The sequence below is a fragment of the Photinus pyralis genome, unplaced genomic scaffold (genome assembly GCF_008802855.1).
Source record: "Photinus pyralis isolate 1611_PpyrPB1 unplaced genomic scaffold, Ppyr1.3 Ppyr1.4_LG7, whole genome shotgun sequence".
NCBI lineage: Eukaryota > Metazoa > Arthropoda > Insecta > Coleoptera > Lampyridae > Photinus > Photinus pyralis.
The window spans coordinates 37530304-37545448 of NW_022170738.1; the positions used below are offsets into that span (position 1 = coordinate 37530304).

General features: G+C 35.3%; 1 protein-coding gene across 6 annotated transcripts in view; it reads right to left on the reverse strand.

Moving 5' to 3' along the window:
- The window catches only part of LOC116177511 (cytochrome P450 306a1), a 73684-nt gene that overhangs the window by 24205 nt on the left and 34334 nt on the right, over positions 1–15145 (reverse strand). Inside the window, exon 1 of one of the 6 annotated variants that reach the window (XM_031496503.1) lies at positions 2222–2242. The exons of 4 other annotated variants lie outside the window; for them this stretch is intronic. The gene's annotated coding sequence lies outside the window, so the exon portion shown is untranslated. Of the gene's footprint in view, positions 1–901; positions 1000–2221; positions 2243–15145 lie in introns of those variants that run through there. One more of the 6 variants, XM_031496502.1, reaches the window with a different exon arrangement.

The window sequence follows — 15145 nt, forward strand, 5'->3', positions numbered from 1 at the left end:
CTCTAATTAAGGGAGATCTAATTAACATTACGGAATTTACAGATGGAAATGTACTACAGATTTTTTTTGCAGCCATGTCTGGGTGAAGAAGCATTGAACTGGTACGAGTGGTCGTCCTTAGATTTTCATAAAAATGAATGCATTGCCCTGCCGGTGCTTGACCCGGTCCGGCTGCACGTGCGCCACTGTCCTCCCGCTGCGTGAGTGCAACATCCCATTCATTGTTTCCTAATCCTGTTGCCACCAACGGTACATAAAAATTGTCCAGCGATTGATGAACAAGCTACGCCTCTGCTTTTATTGAACAAGAACTGTTAAGCAGCTTTTTGAGAACCTATGGGATTACTCACAACAATCGATAAAGTGGTTATTGACGTCCACTGTTTACTTGGATGGTGAGAATTTCCGACAAGTCGATTTTTACAATTATAAATATCGTCATTTTACAAGGGCAACAACACCCCATGATAGCAAAGGTTGCCTATCGAAATTGATGCAGTTGTCATGGGAGTTCAGTAAACTTTTGTTAATTTTTTTAAGTCGAAGTCCTTATTCAAGATCGTACTCTAACTAAAGTATATTGAACTTTGTATCTAATTTCCCTCGTGCATCTGCACTTTAAGAAAGCGAAGTCAATAAAAACTGATTGATCGTTTTGGGTTACGTAATACGAACATCCTTTACATAATATGCCGTAGTTTATACGTGAATAAATCGATGTGAATTTACAAGAATTATTAACGAAAAATTAGATTAAATCGCTAGACTTGTAAGGGGCATTGTTCTGGTGGAGAAAGGTCGTGGCAGTGAAATCTTAGGGTCAGTGGCCGCTAGGGAAGTACAACATGAAAGTAGACAATCACTTTTCTGAAATTTAAATCTAGGACATTATCCTACTTACGTTGGAATTGGGTTATGTATTTTTATCACAGTTTGTAGCAAGGCTTACAACTTCTACCGAGCGGGTACTAACAGTTCAAGGGTGAAGAACAATAACTGGAATGAATATTACACGCCTCTATTATCTCACGCTAAGTTTAGATGATTCACGATACCAGGTCAAAAAATCATCGACTTTTCTGCAACAAGACGATTTGCACATAATTTACATTGAGCTGCTATTATAGTGGGTGTAAAAATCCAGAAGGAAACGTTGGTGTAATTGTGCCGCAGATGCATAATCTGAACGTGCTGTCCCAGAAAGCGGACCATAAATTGCACATATGTCAAATTTCTTTCTTCCAACGATGTTAAATTCGCTCTCCCACATTACAAAGGATTAATTGTCCTCAGCTTCCACACGTGCCATTCCGATAATCGGATAAACATTGCAAGTCCAAAACATCACAATGATGCAAATACTTTATTAATAACACAAAATGGTGTTACTGTCAGTAAGTCATGGTCAAACGATAAAAAAGTATTTAGAACACTTTATCAAAGTGTTCTTGAACATTAGTGTGAAAACTAAAGAGAGCTGTTATATCTAGGTTAATTGCTACAAGAAGTATGGCATATTTATTGTATTATAATGGCGTTAAGATAAAAGAGGCGCCAGCACAAAAAATCCCAAACCCATTGTTAACAACTAAAAAATTAAGCACTCCGCGGCCAATTTTGATTATGTAAATATGGCGTTATTGAGAACACGCAATTATCTGCGAAAGTTTTAACGACCTTATTCGAAAAATTTGCATCGTTCTTCGATTTATTAACAACGTGCAATTATACCCTCATCCATCGATGGCAACCGTCTAAAATAAAGTTATCCGCGCTTAATGTAATTAATAGAAATAATCGAGCAATGCGTAGTGTTATCACATATCATCGCCTGCAATTAACACACGTACTAAGTGCTCGTAAATCGCAATACATTCTTGCAATGAATTACGCTCGAGAAGAGACATTTTAATTGTGTAAAGGAGGACATTATGATGGGGGTTGCATTACATCTCAATAATATTCATTTCAAACCTCACGCAGTTTTCATGTTGATGCTCTAGTTCACATAGTACCCAATACCCTATATTTAATGAAATTCAATAACCTGGAATTATTAATACTGCAGTGCTGGAGGCTATCGCTTATATACGATGCATGAAGATCAAACGTTTCTTACATAATTTACTAGATCTTGTAGGTTTACAATTGCAAGGTTAGTAATTATAAACCGACTCAACGCGCGTGCAGAAGATTATATCTCCTCTCTTAATGTAATTACTTCGCATGCCCTTTATTAGCACTCCACGTTTCCCAAAACTTTCACAACCCGAACAACGTACAGGAAAACAAAAGCTCATGGGCAATTCTGTTACAGTACTGGATGGTTCCTCTTGATTCATCCTAGAAGAGTCATCATTCCAAACAAAATCAATTTAAGGGGCCAACTTCACTCTAACCCTCTCCCATTGTACCTACCACAAATGAACAGTATTCGAGTAAATAAACATTTTAGAGCAAATCCATAATAACTGATTTAGGGTGAACCCAGAAGTGTTATCAAGCATGAAATATTGAATATGATACATTTTCTAAACCTGCGCCTGCAGTAATCATGGGGACCCTGAATGTGCATTTCAATTATTTTTTAGACGTTAAATTTTGTTGTTTTTTTTTGGAGAATGAGTGAAATACCAATCATGTCATTCGATTTCGAAGTCGATTTTGTTTGTGTCAGAATTATTAGTTCTTAATCTTATTTAAATAACTTCTTAGGTTAATGTGAAGAGCAGTTCATCCTTGGAACGTGAAAACAGAATTAGAAAATATGAAACCGTTCGTGAGTTATCATGACGGACGGAAAACCATCAGCTTGCTTTAGGAACTCATTAATAAGGTACATCTGGAAATTATTTGGGTAATCATTATAAAAGTTTATCTCCGGTTTGCGATAAGAGTCGTTATCACTGCGTGCGCTAATTAAATTTCGAGATCGCCGTTGAGAAAACACAGGCGCGTTTTGAATTTTCGAAGACGCAGTATTTTGCTAAGGAAGGAGATGCGGAAGTTGAGAAAAGGAAAGAGTTATTAAATAGAATAGACAAGTGTTAAACGAGGTTTTTTCGTTTGTTGTGTTTTTTTACTAATTGTGACTCGTTTTGGTAGGAGACGTGAATCGGTTATAGCTCAGTGAGACAGCAAGACAGTGAGTTTTGTCAGTTATCACGTTTTAAATTTAGAAGAAAGTTAGTTAAGTGCAATGAGTGCATGAGTATTAACAGTTAAAAGTCGTCGTCTTAAAAGTAAAAGTTAAGTCGGTTTAACCGGAAGTTTTCCCGTTTACGAAAAAGTTTAGTCGGAGTGTGGTTATCGAGCGTTCTTCAAGTTATCAATTCAAGCTACTTTTTCCTACCATCTAAGGGTCAATTTTCCATCAGCAAATACATCGAACTCAGTGTCGTATGTGTATTTTTGAAAATCAGAATTGACCAGAGATTTTGGATTATTGACACTTGATAGTAATTAATATTTGCCTTAATTAATAGTGTATCGATTTTTTCTTTCAGCCTGATTGTTGTCAAATAAATTTATTTCATACTGTAAATGATTGCTTTTGTGATTAATCGAGCCCGAATTACGACCGAGATAAGAGTTTTCATTTTATTTTATTTTTCATTTCGTACCCAAAATTACATCAGGTGATAATTAAAAATGTGTTAATAAATCCTTTGGACTTTTGGAGACATTTTAGAGATTTTCGTCGTGGCGGAGGTTAGACGTGCGATTCTTTAAATTGTTTTGTTAGTATCTGTACTTATTGAGCTAGCTGGACAGGTATTTATGTGGGTGGTTTTTGTGACCGTTTGCCATTGCACATAGCATTTTTATTTGGCGCCCAACGTGGAGCACATGGCAATACCTACAGCTAAAGGTTAAAAAATTCGTTAAACCGCTTGAGAGCAAGAGCCGAAGAGGCGCAAGGTTTAATAAAATAAGTTAACAGTTGAGGTAAGGGATGTATTGAGGGGTAGGTATCTATGTTTATTTGTTAGGGAGGTCGCGTACATAATGCTTTCGCATGTACGTAGAAGTTTCATGAGATTGTCGCTTCAATTACATTTGAAATGGCGAGTTAGGAATATTCCTTTAGGTTAATTAATTTTTCATTAATTATTTATGAGGGGAAGGCTGAAGATTAGTACAGGGTGTAAATAAAAGTTAGGGCATAATGTAATTGCGATGCTTAGTAGATACAGGGTGTTTAGATAATTTAGGGATTCTGGGAGATTTTGTGTACGTAGTTAGAGTGCTATGGAACTTCTTACATGTATTTTATATTTTAACCATTCGCAGGAAGATAGCTTTACAATTCCGATTACGATGTTTGTTATCGGCTTGTACTCCCTACTCAACCCACTATACAATCACAAACAGCGATGCCTTACCTGGGATTCGAACCCAGGACCCTTGTAGCCAGAGCTAGAGCTACTAACGTAAACTCATCTGAGCTACGCAGGTCGGCACATATAATAGGAAAAACACCATTACATTCTAATCCGCAACTCAACCATTTTCCAAAATATTATCCCGAAAAATCTTTATTATTATAAGGTTTATCACAAAAGTCTAAGTTTAAGAAAGATTAAGGGACTGTCCTGAACCTTAGTCAGAATTCCACAAAATTTTTTTGTATTTTTCATTGTGAAATTTCTTGTTGAAGATTTAAAATTATTAATTTATAATTGAAACCTTTTATATCACATTTAACTTTAAAATATGTATATAGCGGTGCAAATAAATAAATAAATAACGCGCCGCGTCCGAAGCTTACCTACTCTGCTTTTATATCTGAGCAAATCTTTGTTTTAGAATATGGCATTATGAATTTTTAAATTATCGATGATCTTTCCAGAATTTTTTTGAACGATTCCTCTGGAACGTTTTGGACTGATCATCAATTACAAAAGATTAGATTACATCGCGCAAAAAATGGCTTCAATGTGAATGACACAGTCCTAAATCCAACCCAATGCCAAATTGTACAGACTATTTACTTAGTGATGTTCTAAAAATAAAATCCCATGAACCCTATTTTTAAAACCGACTATTTTAAATGTTGGTCATTAGGTGACACAACTGCAAATATTGGCGAATACGTAACGTGACCCTTGTCAGTGTTTTTTGCACGCTGTGATCATTCATCATACTACTAGTTTTGTTTGGACTGTTCCAAACTTATCATGTCGCAAATCGTCTTGTTAGAATTTTGGGCGTAGGCGTTTGAGTGTGTAACGTATAACCTACTTCAAAACTATACTAAAATTATACGTGGGTATAAACAATGGTCCTTACCTACAAATAAAACGAATTAAAAACTATTCCAGAACTTCGTATGCAGATATCGGTGTATCACAAGGGTCAGTCTGTGGCCCTTTCCTGTTCCGTAGTGCGCTAGAAATGCGACTCAAGAGAATGTTGAAGGAATCGATAAGTACATTACGTTTTCGGTTAACGGGTAGGTTTCTGTAAAAGCTCTTGATTCGAGGCTTGATTAGTTTAAAGCGAGGTTTAAAGTTTAAAAAATATAGTTTTTAATGTAAATGTTCCTAACATTAATGACTTCATATGAATAATATGTCAAGACAATAAACAACATTTCTTTATTAAATTCTTTTTAACGCCCCTGTTGCTCGCTTATTGCGTTTCCGAGCGTTGCGAATGTTTGTGGTTGAACTTAATTAAATACCGAAAAAATTGCAAAATAACGCACTTTCATATCCATATCTTGTAAATTACGGCAAATTTCTAAAAACGAAACATTTAGCGTCCTCCTGAAATAATATGAGCGCAAAGGTCTTTTGAGAAGCGAATTGATCTATGCGTTTCGAACATTTATTGTAATCACTTACAAGGTGTTACATTGCTTTTCATATTTTGTGTGTTTTGATATAAATAACTGTTGTTTTTTTAATTTTTTTAGTTTATTAGTATAGGGGGTTTAGACACTGGACATCCCTTATAAAACTGAATGGAACACAACAGACTATATCGAATAGCGAAATAAAATAGGGAGTTGCGTTTGAAAAAAAAATAGTTATGGCACTTTGAAGTTCGGGAAGTTTACCATTTCCTTGTGAACACCCTGTATCACTAAATCCAACTTTTTCATGATCGAAGTGTAGCGCTCGACTAGGATTAAAATTATTGCTCAAAGGTATTTTCTAACTTCAAAAAACAAGGTCGCTAGGATTTATCAAAGTGAAGCTTGCTTATCAGGAATTATTCGGAAGAAAATTAACAATTAACAAAAAATCAAAAAATGAATAGCGTTCAATGTAGAGGTTAACAAATGACATTGAACCACGTAAAAATAAACAGGATATTCTAATTTTAAAAAATCAGTTGATTATTGACTCCGTAAAAATGGGACAACCGGCACATTCAAAAGTAATTTCTATAGCTGCGCAACCATCTATAGTTGTCATTTGCACACAAGATTTTTTATATTATTTACGAGGACCCTGTACATGTAACATTTAATAACAATTCTAGAATTTGCTTAAATCAGTCAATACTTAAGAAATGTTTGAGGTTCAAAAAATGTTTCTACACACATGGTTTTGGAGTGCCACCGCGATCTTAATTTTTTTAAATTGTAATGTAGGTCATGGGATACGCAAATCTTTAAAGAAATGTAGCGATTATTATGGAGCACATAATAACAACAATATGATAGCAATGATTAATGAAGTAAATATTGTGTGATTATGAAAAAAAGTGTATTGCTGGACTAGATTAATTTGTACAAGGTGTACATGTACATAAGGGTTCTTTTGCGGTAAAATAAAATAGTTTTAAACGCCTGCTTCGTTATTTAAAATGGGATTCCCTAGTTTTTATTTATACAAATTCAAAATCTATGGCATATTTATTCATCATCATAGCATTGCATAACTGGTGGGAATGTATAAATGGAAGAATAATAAAATTCAGGGCGGTGTACGTTGTGAACAACCCATTCTGTTAGTATCCTTCGATAATGGACATGGACATCAGAAACTATTTCAGGAGAGACCTCGTTTTATCCAAGTGATGACATACTTCATAAAATTCACGAATTCTACAAGAGGAAATCATAGTGTCTTAATCCTAGATAGTCATGAATCTCATTTAATAATCGAAACATTGAACATGATAAAAGCCAATGCTGTGACAATGTTGCAGCCCTTGGATGTGCCTGCATTTGGCCCATTCAAAGCATTCTACAATTCCACTATTGATTTGTGGTTTATGTGTACCTAATCATGGCCAACCAATGACGATTTACGAATTTGCGTCATGTGTTGAGATTGCTCATGGAAGGACAGCGAGCCTGACGAGGGATTTATCCCTACGATCGAAATACTTGCACCGATGATGAACTTCCTATAGAATCTGTCTCTGTCGTTTCCACACCAACCACAAGCGTTGTTGAAAAACATTCCGAACGCACTTATTTTACTAAGTGAATTTAAAGCGGCAGCGAGAAAGAACATTGGAAAAAAGAGAGTGAAAGATCGAACATGCAATGTCACTGATACTTCCCAAAACGTGTTCTAGGGAGAAACAGAGAAGGAGAACGCTATAAATGATAAGAAACTGACTGCGAAGACGAAAATGTTCAGCTGAAAATGAAATTGAAAACCCTCCAGTAGACAAATTTATTCAGTTGCCGGGACTGCCTTCGCGGAGGTTGAGCGGTGAGCTCAAATTAAAAGATTTTGGACTTGTCGACAGGCGAGTTCAAAGACAATCTCAACAACAAGGTGAAAATATATTATATCGGAGCAAGTGATCAAGAAAGAAGAAGATTGCGATTTAGAAATTTCTTTTATGAGACTCCATTTTTCCTGGCCTAAATGATGTCAGTCGCAAAACGGGAAAAAAAATGATTTTGCTGAAACCATGTTCCGTGAGAAATACAAAGAGGTTGTGCTCGTTATTGGGCCACAATGAAACGATTTCACACAACATGTTATTATATTACTAATTATTTCTTATAATAGACAATTCTAACTTGACGAGGAAATATGGAGATTCTTATGGTCACAGTTGCGCGGAACTAAATTGTTTCAGTGAGGCAGCAAAAACTAAAATGTAAATTTTGTTTCATTGTGACCCTTCCCTTCCCCGCCGAATTGAAAAAACCTTCAAATATGGTTTCACTAGATTGTTATTTCCATTTGAAATTACAAGGGGTTGAAGATCAGAGCTTGGGCACTATTCGCCCTCTTACAAACTCCTTATTTTCCTCAAGACCTCTGACATGATGTCCTGAAAAGCGTTGGGCAAAAAATTTGATTAATCGATTATAATCAAACGATAATCGAGTTTCATTATTCTTTTAAATACACGGCTGTGTAGTTCAGTAGTAGAGCGTTGGGCTACATAGCCGGAGGTAAGGTGCTCGAACCTGCGCCGAGGTAAGAATTCTTCATCTGTGACAGAGATGGAAATTTCCTTAAATCAGTTTCGAGCAGGTTTTCCTGCAGTTTTCCTAATTCGTAAGGTAAATACCGGAGTAGTATAAAAACAACTTAAGACCTTCTGCAGGGGCACATATAAAGAGCATTATGCGGGCCACTTTGTAATTGAGAGTGATATCATAAACAAATAAATTAATCGATTATCTGATTAATTAATTACTTGATTAATTGATTACTTTAAATAAATACATGTAATCGCTCAGTGCTAGTATTGAGGGCTGTAACTGTTGGGGTGGAGATGATCGCCGGGGAGCTATCAGAACTCCTTTTCCTATACCCCCACGATGCTACATTCTCACTTTAAGACATATAGCACCATCAATATTTGTGGTGATCATGTTCGGGGGAACATTCCAAACTCCCCCAAGAAACGGCACTTCGATCGTTTTTTCTAAAAAATGATCAATTTCAATTTAATTCTTTCCCTTTGGCATACGACAGTACATAAGACGCGTCATACATAAAAAACACGTACTACATCACTGGGGGGTCTGGCGCCCCAGGCAAAATAAGGTTTGATGACCCTTACTTCTAAAAACGATTTGTGGAAAAAAATGGACAAAAACTGAAGTTGCTGTGAATACTTTGTAGACGCCCTACAAATGCAATGAGCTTCCCTAATATCAAGCAATCGCTAGGAATTTTCGCCGCCAGAAATAATAAATAAACTCGCTTCACGCAGAAAAAAAGATATAAACCTACTTGTTTACAGTAATAAATTATTTCATTTCATTTCATTTCAACCTGCAGTCACAGCAAACTTCGTACCGCCTTTGGAAAATCTCGTTTTAAATTTATTTTTATTTGTTTTTTCTTGTTTCCGTTCCAGTGGGAATTTGGGTGAGTGTCCCCAAAGAGCATTGTAGAATCTTACACCCATTTGCGAATATGAGGTAACATGTACCTACTCTGTTTTTTGATATGGCTAAAGCGAAGTTGTTTTTAAATCTAGTATTGTATGAGTGGTGATTGGCATTTCGTGAAAATTGAGATTTATTTCTGAAAATAAAATACAGACACTCTAGCATAAATGGTTTTAATATTGTGTCTTTCAAAAAACTGTTTGCAATCGGAACCTAATATACAGTGATATTCATGTAGAAGTAGTCAAGTATGGGTACATTGAAATGACCTAAAATTTCCATATAATGCCATTACAATGTGCGCATTTTAAATCCCTTGAGGTTTTGTAAGTTAATTAGAGATGCCGTTTCAGGACATGGTGGTGATGTGTTGCAAAATCACACTGTGCACATTATAATATTTCAAATTATTGAGAGTGAACATATTACTACTCTACTTTGTACTATAGTTCGTTATATAATCACATTATACACATTTTAAATCATTTGTAGACTTGTGCTTTAAGAGACGCAGTTTCAGAGTCGTTGATGTTGATGTTGAACATTTGTTGCAAAATTACAATGTGTACACTTTAAATCTTTTGAAGTCTTGCGTATTTTTAAGCGTTTATTGGTTTTTATTACACCCTACGTGATTTACAGTTAATCGAAATCGCGAATAACATATACCTACTACTTGTTAATATGATAGTTTTTAATTTGACGTTTGGTAAAATTGGAAAAAAATGATTTGACGATTGTTACCATTAGTTCTTTTATTTTCTTTATAATAATTGACTTCATATTCTAATAGTTATTCCACTATTCGGGTCGGAGATGACTCCAACGAATCAAAAACCAATTATTCTACAAATTTGTTCTTGCTCACGAATATTTTTACGAAAATTAACCCTTGCCTATTCGTGAGCTCGAACAAATTTCCGGAAATAATTCAAGCACTAGTGGTATTACATGTAAAAATTTGAAGTCTGTAGCTATTGTAATTGCTGAAATCTCAGCCGTGGAAGTGATACATTAATATACCTATACAACAGAAAATTTTTTAATTGGAATGGATTCCTCGAATATGTACAAATTCTTAAAAATCTCAACACCTCGTATATAGGGGTCCGTTCACTTAGCCCCCTATTTGTCCAAAAATGAACCAATTTGTATTATTGTGAACTTGCGACATTCGAAATTAACTAATAAAGTTATTCAGAATGTGCAGAGAGTGGAGTTTTTTGGATTCATTCGTCGAATCTGTGAAAATTTCAGGAAAATCGCGCCATAAAATGTGATCAATATAAGTGCAGTTTATTTGAGTCCCGCGTAATTAAAATTAAGCGAGTCGTACATCCTATCGGTATTAATGGAGAACATTAGCAATGTTATGTTTTGCTTTGTGGAATATTCGTAATAAGGTGACCAACTTTCAATGCTGCCAAATCGGAACGGTTGGTCACCTTGGTATAGAGCCCCCTTAAAAAAAGGTTTGGCAGATATGGCAAGTTTGGAACCATCTTCATAGATAAAACACGGTAACCGGCTAAGGTTTGCCTCTTTCGTTTAAAAGGTTCTTAATCTAATCAGAGACAAATGACGTACATATTTTTATTTTCCTTAGTCTATACCAAATGAAAAACGCGTTAGTATTCGGTAAAATAGTAGAAAAGACAGTATTTTAAAAAATTGCTTCGAAGGTTTATTAATGCAAGCGTGAGCGCGCATATAACCTGGAGACTTCAACGATGCATTAGACAGGAAACCGCAAGGCGGTTTTGAAATGCACAATAATCGCAAAAAAATATTGGACTAATTCCCTACTGCAGCATCTTTTCACCGCTAATACATTGTATAAAACGTAAGCAATAATGATCTAAACAGATGCTGCGTATTCTAATAAAAAAAGTATGTAGTTGATACAAATACGATATGAAAGTGCAATAAGGCATCTTAAGCGCCGTTCGGAATTGGGTTACAACATACATTCACGGTCACTCACACCGGTAAAATTTGCCACAATCTGCATCTGATTTCTCTTGTTTATAAATAGTAAGTAGTTTACTATAAGCCGTGATGACGAAGTGATGGAAAAGTGAAGGAAAATAATCGATCAACTTGCATTCTTTTCAACAGATGGAATAGACATTTACCTACTTAAATATTGTAAATAATAAATATGTGAAAAAGTAAAAGCTCAATTTACTACAAAGACGTACTTCGACCTGATTCATTTGGTACCGGATTTTTATCTACCGAATGTATCGGCATTTAAAGAAACTTGTCTAATGAACTTCGAAAATACCTTTTAAGGTTATTAGACGGCAAAGGAATTGGATTCCAGAGGTCAATATATCGCAGAGCGACCTTGCTGGGCAGACACTTTGATACCCACGCTTATGGAGCTACCCGGAGCTTTGTCCCGACACCTGTAACGGAGGGCAGAGACCTCTGAATATTGCAATCCAACCCGAGTTTAAATCGAAAAAATGTTCGATTTTCCCCCCAGATCGAAAACTGGAAAACCGCCTTCGCCAAATCGAGCATTGCACCGAATGGCACTGACCAATAAACACATGCGATTTGCATTAGAATGCATCTTAGTCTGAGATTACCGGTGGATTGCTCTCTTAATGGGCGAATTTAACTCACTTTATATGTCTTGGATTGTCTGATAAAAAAGTTAATAAATTGAGACTATTGCGATTTTTTTAATCGTTGTCGGTTTCGGATTGCACTTCTAACTCAAATATGCGCATTTTAATTTTGTTTACAATAAAATAAAGTGCGTTCCATAAATAATAACGTAAACCGTTATGATGAAACTGAAAGTATTTGTCAGTAAAGATGCACATTACTAGATGGCAATAATAGCCAGGCTGAAGCAACTGGTTTTCTACATTACGTCGAACCTGCTCGAGGATTATCCGGAAAATTTGAGCTTAGCCACCATCCCGGGTTCCTGAAGGAGGTAACCTATTTTTGCGCATATCTAGTGCACTAGGTGAAACTAAGCCATCGTCCTCCGCCGATGATGTTTGAAATGTGGGTATTAGCAGGAGAAATTTTATAATACACAAGACATTTACATATATGACGAATTACTTGATTTACTAGCTCAACTAGTACTACTCAAGACCGAGTTCAGACACGTGTAGTCTTTCAAATTATTTTTACCTTGAAGGCATTCTAAATAGTAATAACGAAGGATATAATTTGATCCATTCTTAACATTTACGTGAATACCGATTGTGAAATTCGGTCTTAACTAATTACTTTTACAATTTAATATGCTGTGTAATAAGATTGTCCGGGGACTGGGTCAGTGAGTACGTTTTAAGCCCAACTTTCAGTAGGTGAACAACCGGAGTTCGGCGGCCAACTCTATAAATGCCAACGAACTCCATGGCACATACCGCCATCGTCTTTTTCAAGATCAAATACGCTCTTGTTCAAAGGCTCGCTTTAATTAATGGAAGGGATCGATTCAACACGCACACGTCGAATCCTCTCGTAAATTCTAATCAACAAACGCACTGAAAACAAATTCGAAACTTTGCCGTAAATGTAAAAGTTCCAATTTCCCTTGCATTAAGTAATGGATCGTGTACGATACAGTAGCTTACACGTGCAGTTATTTTATTTTCTGGTGTTTTGATCAGGTTTTTAACTTAACGGCAATTCAATAGCAATTTCCGCAACACATTACGTGTTGTGAAGTGTCAATTTACAGAATAATTTATAAACCTACTTTAACGTTCGACAGTATTCGCAAGAATAATTTAGCACATTACTTAACTACAAATTTCGACTCGATTCTGCGGAAGCAATCGCACTTTTGATTGATTCGTTGCTGCGAATGACCTTTTATTAGAAATATTGATGTGCGCAATTTGTTTTACATCAAAAAATGAGTCATGAGCTTTCCAATATTTGACAAAATTGGGGAAGGGTGGCTAAAGAAATGCTATTCCTTGATTTTATAATTTGTTGCATAGGTAGGTATGCTGGGGACCGTGTCCGAAACATTTGACCATATCTGACTAACCGAATTACCAGTTCGGCATATGACTATCAATTTGAACACATATCCCCAATCCTAACAACATGAACTGCAAAATATCTACGCGGTGTTTGTTTTTAGTGTGATTTTTACCACTCGCACGTTAGTAAGGGAGGTATTGCATTGGGGTGAAAAATGACCCCCCACTTTTTTTACGGAAATACGTTTTGAAGGAATCCGAATCAAGCAAAATCTCAATGATGTCGGTCTGTCAGTTCTTTCAAATAAAGCAAAAACCCAAAATGTCCAACATTTGCTTTCGTTCTTTATTTTTTCTCGGCGACCACAAAAGAGGGTCTACAAAGATTGTAAAGTAGGGTACCTCCGTTTTACATTTTTGCCTAAACAAAATGTATTAGGATAGCTCTACGTTTAGCCCCCTAGAAATTTCTAATATTGCTACAGTATGTACAAGCTTTAAGGGCTGTTATTTTAATTACGTAGACTAGTTTTATTTACTAATAATAAATTTATAGCAGTCTTAAAATGGGTTAATTCATAACAGTAATTATTATTTATCACTTACAATGAACCCACACGCGTTTTAACTAGTTTATACAGGGTGTCTTAAATTGAGCAGAATAACATGGCTATCTTTGTTATGGTTATACTTATAGATTCGGTTAAATTGGAAAAGTTGTGGATGTTATTGATGGTATGGATGATGGATATTACGATGCGATATTTTGAAAAAAAAAATCGTTTTGTAGATAATTGGAAATTTTTAAAAAGTTCAAATATTTCAGTAATCGGAAAAAGTTTCAAATAAAAGTTGCAAAACTCGATGGGATAAATTAAATGGTTGTAGAACAATTTTTTTTCAAAATAGCAATTTTCGAGATATTGACATCAACTTCCTTATTTTAAATGGACGCCGTATTGGATTTTAACGTCACATAGTATTTCATTTGGGAATTAATTCTTGCATTTTTGCCTCAAAGTTTACAATGTATTTCTTATGGCAATAATTCCATTGCCGTGTCGATGGCGACTATGCGAAGCAATAAACGAACGAATTTGCTTTCAATCACAATCAGTCGTGGGGTTATTGCCATAAGAAAAACATTGTAAACTTCGAGGCAAAAATACTAAGTGTTTAGTATCACTGGTTTTGTAATTTTTTTGTCTATAGAGTGATAAGGAAGTTGTCAATATCTGATCTGATTTGTATAGATCTTATTTTACTACTAAAAATGGGATACACGTATATGAAGATGAGTGAGAAAAGTACCATTTTGAAAAAAAAAATGTCTACGTCCATTGAATTTATCCCTCGATTTATCCCATCGAATCTTGCAACTTTTATTTGAAACTTAACTTTTTAGGATACCTCTCTTTGTTACTAAAATATTTGAACTTTTTAAAAATGGTGATTTTCACTTTTTTTCCAATTATCTACGACACGAATTATTTTTTTCAAAATATCCAACAGCATCAAAACTACACAACTTTACCGAATTTAACCGAATCTGTAAGTATAATAATAACAAAGATACCATGTTATCCTACTCAATTTAAGACACTCTGTATATTTAATAGCGAAAAGTCAAACATGTCTGCGACAACAGGAATGGAGGATATAGAGGAAAGATGGGTGAACTGAAAACTAGTATGATAAATAGCGGAGAAACAGACAAAAAGCACATACTAGAAGAGAGTGGATAACAGAGAAAATTGATGAGAAAATAGAGAACAGAAGGAGATTGAAATAAGACCATACAGGGGAAGGAGAAAGAACAATAAGGAATGAAATAAACAGGGAAGTAAAACAG